An 8365-nucleotide genomic window follows, 5' to 3' on the forward strand; every position below is an offset into this window, starting at 1 on the left:
ATGGGATGCCAGTGCTGCAGGCCAGGGCTTTAACGTGCTGTACCACAGCGCTGGCCCCTATTTCCATTTGTTTCATGATCATTTATTTGTAAGTTTCAGTGTTTAGATATTTTATTTCCTTGGTTAATTTTATTCCTAAGTACTTTATTCCTTTTGATACTATTGAAAATTCAATTGTTCTCTATTTCCATTCAATTGATTTTTATTTTTAAAAATATTTTACTTCTATAACGTGAGCAAATTTATGTATTTCATATATACAGATTTAGGAGCTGAGTGATACTTCCCACTCTGCCCTCTCTCCTACCCATATTTCCAACCTCCCTTATTCCTCCTTTCTTATTTTTTCTTTCAAATTTCACAACAACATACTTTCAGTTTATGCTATAATCCCAAGCTTAACCCTCTACTAAGTAAAGAATTCAACAAATACTCAGTCGGAAATACCACTGTTTCTTAAGAGTATAGACAAGGACTATACAAAAAATCAGATCTCAAAATGCCAATTTCATTCATTTATATTACATTTTTGTACTCTGTGTATTAGTTACCATACATCAGCGAAAATACAGGATATCTGTCTATTTGGAGACTGATTTATTTCACTAAATATAATGGTTTCCAGTTCCATTCATTTTTTAAAAATTTTTTGACAGGCAGAGTGGACAGTGAGAGAGAGAGATAGAGAGAAAGGTCTTCCTTTTTGCCGTTGGTTCACCCTCCAATGGCCGCCATGGTAGGCGTGCTGTGGCCGGCGCACCATGCTGATCTGATGGCAGGAGCCAGTGCTTATCCTGGTCTCCCATGGGGTGCAGGGCCCAAGCACTTGGGCCATCCTCCACTGCACTCCCAGGCCACAGCAGAGAGCTGGCCTGGAAGAGGAGCTACCGGGACAGGATCGGTGCCCCGACCGGGACTAGAACCCAGTGTTCCGGTGCCGCAAGGCGGAGGATTAGCCTAGTGAGCTGCGGTGCTGGTGCAGTTCCATTCATTTTATTGCAAGAGACATGATTTCATTATTTTTATGACTGAGTAGTATTCCATACTGTGTGTGTGTGTATTTCCTTTATCCAGTCAACAGACTACTGACATCTGTGTCAATTCAACATTTTAGCTATTTTGAACTGAGCTGCAATAGACATGGAGATAAATATAACATTTTCATATGCTGATTTCATTTCCTTTAGTGAAATTCCCAGGAGTGGGATGTCTGGGTCATGTAGTAGATAAATTGTCAGATTTCTGAGAAATCTCCAGACTGTCTTTTTAAATATTGGTTGTACAGGTTTACATTCCCATTGACAGTGTATTAGAGTACCCTTTGCCACACATCCTAGCCAAAATTTATTTTTTAAATATTGGTTTATAGCTGTTATAACTGGGATGAGATGCCATCCTATTGTGGTTATTTTTTAAGATTTATTTATTTAATTGAAAGGATTACAAAAAGGAGAGGCAGAGGCAGAGAGAGAATCTTCCATCCAGTGGTTCACTCCCCAAATAGCTGCAATCATCAGGGCTTTGCCAGGCCAAGGGCAGGGGCTAGGAGCTTCATCTGGACCTCCCACATGGTGGAGAAGTCCAGGACTTTGGTGATTTTCTATTGCTTTTCCAGTTGCATTAGCAGAGATCTGGATCAGAAGTGGATTATCCAGGACCCAAACTGGCATCCACAGGGATGCTAACAGTGCATACAGTGGCTTTACATGTTACACCACAGCACCAACCTCTCATTGTGGGTGTTTTTTAAAGATTTTGTTTATTTATTTGCAAGTCAGAGTTACACAGAGAGGAGAGGCAGAGGGAGAGGGAGAAAGAGAGAGTAAGAAAGAGGGGGGGAGAGAGAGAGAGAAAGAGAGAGGGAGAGAGAGAGGGAGAGAGAGAGAGAGAGAGAGAGAGAGAGAGAGAGAGAGAGAGAGAGAGATCCTCCATTTGATGGTTAATTCCCCAACTGGCTGCAACAGCCAGAGCTACACCGATCTGAAGCCAGGAGCCAGGAGCTTCTTCCTGGTCTCCCATGTGGGTGCAGGGGCCCAAGGACTTGGACTATCTTCCACTGCTTTCCCAGGTCATAGCAGAGAGCTGGATTGGAAGTGGAGCAGCCGGTTCTCGACTGGCGTCCACATGGGATGCTGACGCTTCAGGCCATGGCTTTAATCCCCTGTGCCATAGTGCCAGGCCCTCATTGTGGTTTTTATTTGCATTTCCCAGATGGCTGTTGACCCCAGCATTTTTTCATTGTTGGCCACCTGAATTCCATCCTTTGAAAAATTCCTGTTCATGTCCTATGCCCATTTTTAACTGAATTGTTTACTTTATTGCTGAATTTCTTGAGCTCTTAATAAATTCTCAATAATATTCCTTCATTCACATATAGTTCACAAATAATTTTTCTCATTCTGTTGATTGCCTCTTCACTTATTTAAGTGTTTCCTTTGCAGTTAAGAAACTTCTTGGCTTAATGTAATCCCACTTGTCTACTTTTTGCTTTTATTGCCTGTGTGTCTGGGTTCTTTTCCAAGAAATCTTTGACTATGCTGATGTCTTGCAGAGTTTCACCAACATTTATTTACCTCTCATGATTTGATTTTATCATGTCATAGATTTAGATCTTTGATCCATTTGGGGTTGATTATTGTTTAAAGTGTAAGGTAGGGATCTTGTGTCATATTTTTGTATGTATAGACCTAATTTTCCCAGCTTCATTCATTGAAGACACTGCCCATTCTCTGAGAATTTATTTTAGCTCATTTGTGAAAGATTAGTTCATTGTATATATGTGCTGATATTAGTTTTTCCAATCCAAGAATATGGAAGATTTTTCCATTTTTTTATTCTACTTTTTTCTTTCTTTCATGCTTCATAATTTTTTTCATAGACACCTTTCACCTGCATAGTTAAATTTATTTCAAGTTGTTTTAAGCGTATTGTGGCTATTGTGATTGGGACTGATCTTACAAGTTCTTTCTCGGGGCCAGTGCTGTGGTGCAGTGGGTTAACACCTTGGCCTGAAGCCCTGGCATCCCATATGGGTGCTGGTTTGAGACTTGGCTGCTCCACTTCCAATCTAGCTCTCTGCTATGGCCTGGGAAAGCAGTAGAAGATGGCCCAGGTCCTTGGGTCCCCACACCCATGTGGGAGACCCAGAGGAAGCTCCTGGTTCCTGGCTTTGGATTGGCACAGCTCCAGCTGTTGTGGCCATCAGGGGAGTGAACCATCATACAGAAGACCGCTCTCTCTCTCTCTGCCTCTCCTCTCTCTGTGTAACTCTGACTTTCAAATAAATAAATAAATCTTAAAAAACAAAACAACAAAAAAAACAAGTTCTTTCTCAATCATGGCATTGTGTCTGTATAGAAAAGCTATTGGTTTTTCTGTGTTAATTTTATATCCTTCAACTTCACCAAACTCTAATGGGTTCCAATAGTCTCTTAGTGGAGTGTTTTGGTTCCCCTATACATAGATACATGCTGTGTGCAAACAGTGATAATTTGACTTCCCACTTTTCAGTTTGTATCCCTTTGATTTTTTTTCCTAATGGCTATGGCTAACATTTCTGAGAGTATTTTGAATGGCAGTGGTGAAAGTGAGTATCTTTGGTTCTGCATCTTAGTGTAAATGCTTTCAACATCTCCACATTCAGTATGACGCTGGCTGTGAGTTTGCTATTATTGTCTTGATTGTTTTGAAGAATGTTTTTCCCTACCCAATTTGCTTAATGATTTCATCATGACAGGATTTTTTAAAAATATATTTTATTTGATAGGCATATTCACAAACAGAGAGAGGGGGAGAGAGAGAGAGTTCTTCCATCTACCATTAAACTCCCAAAATGGCTGCTTTGGTCAGAGCTGAGCCAATAGAAAGTGAGGAGACAGGAGTTTCTTTTGGATCTCCCATGTGAGTGCAGGGGCCCAAACACTTGGGCCATCTTCTTTTGTTTTCCCAGGTGTATTAGCAGATAGCTGGGTCAGATGTGGATCAGCTGGGATCAAACTGGCACCCATATGGAATGTTGGCAACACAGGTTGAGGTTTAACCTGCTACACCATTGTGCTGGCCCCAGGATGTTGTATTTTATCAACTACTTTCTCTGTATCTATTGAGATAATCATATGGTTTTCATTCTTTGTAAATGTGACATATCACATTTATTGATATGAGAATGTTTAGCCACCCCACTTGGTCCAGATGAATGATCTTCGTGATGTGCTATCAGATTAAATTAGCTAGTATTTTGTTGAGAATTTATGCTTCTACGTTCATCAGTGATATTGGTATATAGTTATCTTTCTTTGTTGTGCCTTTTTCTGATTATGAAAGCAAGTTGATGCTGGCCTCATAGAAGGAGATATGCAGGACTCCCTCTCTTTCTTTTTTTTAAATAGTATAAGCACAATGGCAATTAATTCTTCAAAGTCTTTTAAAATTCAGTAGTTAAGCCATCTGGTCCTACTTTTTTGTTGGGAGGTCTTTTATTACTGATTCAATCTGCATCTTGTTTATTTGTCTGTTTAGGTTTTCAAGGTTGTTGTACCTTAATTTTGGTAGATTATATGTATTCAGAAATCTATCCATTCTATATTTTCTTATTTGTTGGCATATAGCTGTTTGTATTCATTCTTGGTGATTCTTTTTAATTCTGTGGTATCTATTGTTACATCTCCTTTTTAAACTCCAATTTTATATATTTGGGACTTCTTCATCTTTTTTTTTACTAGTATGCCAATAATTCATGAATTTTGTTTACTTTTTCAAATTACAAGCTGTTCATTTCACTAACCATTTACATTTATTTGGTTTCAATTTTGTTTGTTCTGTAATTTTAATTACTTGTTTCCTATTACTCATTTGGAGTTTATTTTGCTGTTTTCCTTGGTCCTTGAGATGCACTGAGAGCTCATTTATTTTATGTTTCTTCAGTATCTTGATGTAGACACTAATTGCAATAAACTTCTATCTTAACACTATTTCTGCTATATCCCATAATGTTTGATATATTATGTTGTCATCTTAATTTGTTTACAGATTTTTTATTTCTTCTATCAATCATTGTTCATTCAGGAGTGTGTTATTCAGTCTATCCATGTTGCACATTATCTATAGATTCTTTAGTTACTTCCCAGCTTTATTCTGTTGTGGTCAGAAATGATACATGGTATGATTTAAATTTTCTTGTAATTTTCTGAGATTTGGTTTATAGGATAGGGTATGTTTTTGCCTAGACTAAGTTAAATGCACAGATGAAGAGAATCTGTATTCCATAATTATAGGATGAAAGGTTTTGTAGATATCATTTATGTCCATTTGGTCCACAGAGTAGAGTAGCTCTATTTATGTGTTGATATTTTTGCCTAATTCTTCTCTATTGATGCAAGTAGGGTGCTGCAGTCCCACATTATTATTGTGTTTGAGTCCACATCTCCCTTTAGGTCCATTAATATTTACGTTGGCACCCTGGCACTGAGTGCATGATATATTTACTCCAGTCACATCTTTCTGCTGAATTGACCCTTTAATCACTATGTACTGCAGTTGGTTGTCTCTTTTAACCATTTTTGTGTTAAAGTCAATTTTGTCTGATGTTTTGATGGCTAATCCTGCTCTATTGCTTTCTGTTAGAGCATAATATCTTTACCCATCCTTTCCCTTTCAGTTTGAATCTTTGTTGGTGAGTTGTTTTTCTTGGAGACAGCAAATATATGGGTCTTGTGTGACTTTTTTTATTTGACAGGTAGAGTTGTAGACAGTGAGAGAGAAAGAGACAGAAAGAAAGGCCTTCCTTCCATTGATTCACTCCCCAAATGGCTGCCATGGCCAGTGCTGCACCAATCCAAAGCCAGGAGCCAGGTGATTCCTTCTGGTCTCCCATGTGGGTGCAGTGGCCCAAGCACTTGGGCCATCCTCCACTGCCTTCCAAGGCCACAGCAGAGAGCTGGACTGGAAGAGGAGCAACCAGGATTGAACCAGCACCCATATGGGATGCCAGCACCACAGGTGGAGAATTAACCAAGAACGGGCCATCAAAGAATGAGGTACCTTTCTCTGAAGGGAGGAGAGAACTTCCACTTTGACTATCACCTTGTCTAAATAAGATCGGAGTCAGCAAACTCAAACGGCTTCCATAGCCTTGGCAACTCATGACAAGAGCCTAGGGTGATTACTGATGCCATAAACAAGATTGTCAATTTGTTAAGTCAACAACAGGAGTCACTGTGCACTTACTCCTCATGTAGGATCTCTGTCCTTAATGTGCTGTACATTGTGATTTACTGCTATAACTAGTACTCCAACAGTATTTTTCACTTTGTGTTTCTGTGTGGGTGCAAACTGTTGAAATCTTTATTTAATATATACTAAACTGATCTTCTGTATATAAAGGGAATTGAAAATGAATCTTGATGTGAATGGAAGGGGAGAGGGAGCAGGAAAGGGGAGGGTTGTGGGTGAGAGGGAAGTTATGGGGGGAAGCCATTGTAAAATTTATATTCATTAAATAAAAGTTAAAAAATATAAAAAATAAATAAAAAGCAAGTTGCACAAATATCTACCAAAAAAAAGGACACCCATGGAAAATAGAATGGAAAGAGTATGAAAATATCTTTTAAAATTTGAAAGGACTGCATCTGTGGAATTCAAGTTTAAGAACACTTAGAAGCAGCACAACAGAATTTCTGTATAGGGTAAACAAAGATAAACTAGGTGGAAATCAGCATTAATTTATTTCTCTGAAATGTATAGAAATTTTATTTATTTGGAGTAATCCTGAGCTTATATGGGGCCACTAAATCTCCTATATGTTTATCATGTTGAAAATCGGAATCATGAAGAATGTAGAACAAAAACATCTGAAAACTCCAAAAGACCAAATGCACAGTCAACAAGGACAAAAAATCAAGAACATTGATATCATTATCCAAATATTTATTAACACATTAAGTATGACACTTACACAATATCCTTTTTGATATAAAAATGATCTTTTACTATTTTGCCCAAATTAATTTTTTCTTAATAGGATAATATTTGGGTTAATACATCTCTATTGGTTGAACAATTCCAAGTAAAATTCAGATAGTTAAATCCTAGGTGAGGATTGTTATTCACAACTTATCAATACTTAATACATAGATCACCAACACTTGTCTGTGTAGGTGCTATCTTCTTACCAATGCCTTATCAATATCCTTTATATCCTCAGGGCATCTCCTTTGAAGTAGCAATACCAACCCCAATGAGGAGGTACAAAATATATAGCTTGAAATTTAGGTTTAATGAGAACATCATGTGTAAGAATATCTAGTCATTGTCATGGTGCATACAAGCCTTGAAGGAGTAATTCAACCTAACAGTGTAGCCTCACTTGTCCAGTAGGAAGAATAATTACTGTCCCCTGGCTAACAGGAATATTCAGGAATAACAGGAATAATCACCTCAAACTCTCAGTGATTGAAAAACATAACAGCTTATTTTCTGGGAGGAAAAGTTAGTTATGTTCAGATCACACTCTATGACTACTGCCTTTCTTTGAGGATCTTTATCTGACAGAGTTTACATAAAATGTGTGCAGACCCTAATTTCAATCTCTAGGGAGACCCTGCCACACACACTGCATTGACACACATGATGTTTTCTCAATGTATCTCCAGGAAACTGCCTCCACATTTACCATGACAATAAAAGAGAACACTTAACTTGCAGTTCAGTGTTGGATTAAGAGAGAAAAATGGGCCATCACAAGAAGCATGATAACATAATAAATAGGGGTAAGTACAGTGATATACTATTTGGCTTCAGAGCATACTACCAAGCTATAGTGATCAAATCAACATAATATGGGCATAAAAACAGACACATCCATATACACAAACAGAACAGAACAAAAGCCCTAGAGGTAAACTCATACATCTATAGACAGCTAGTTGACCTTTGACAAAGGTGCTAAGAGCATGAATTGCAGAAAGCATGGTCTCATTAAATGGCACTAGAAAAACTGAAAATCCACTGCAGAAAAATGAAACTAGACCTCCATCTCTCAATATACAAAATTGACTCAGAATGTATTAAATAATTGACTGTGCAACCTGAAACTCTGAAATTCCTCAAGAAAAGAATGCAAATGCTTAAGAACAATGGAATGGGCAAGATTTTTTGGATAAGATCCAAAAATACAGGAAGCAAAAGAAAACCATGTATAAATGGGATTTCATTAAATTAGGAAGCTTCTGTACAACAAAGAAACAATGCCTGAATGATGAGGTGACCCACCGAATGGCAGAATGTATTTATAAACTGTATATTTGATAAGGGGTGGGGATCCAGACTATATAAGGGAAGATAATAATGGTGATGATTTAAAAAGATC

The sequence above is a fragment of the Lepus europaeus genome, chromosome 18 (genome assembly GCF_033115175.1).
Source record: "Lepus europaeus isolate LE1 chromosome 18, mLepTim1.pri, whole genome shotgun sequence".
NCBI classification, from domain to species: Eukaryota; Metazoa; Chordata; class Mammalia; order Lagomorpha; family Leporidae; genus Lepus; species Lepus europaeus.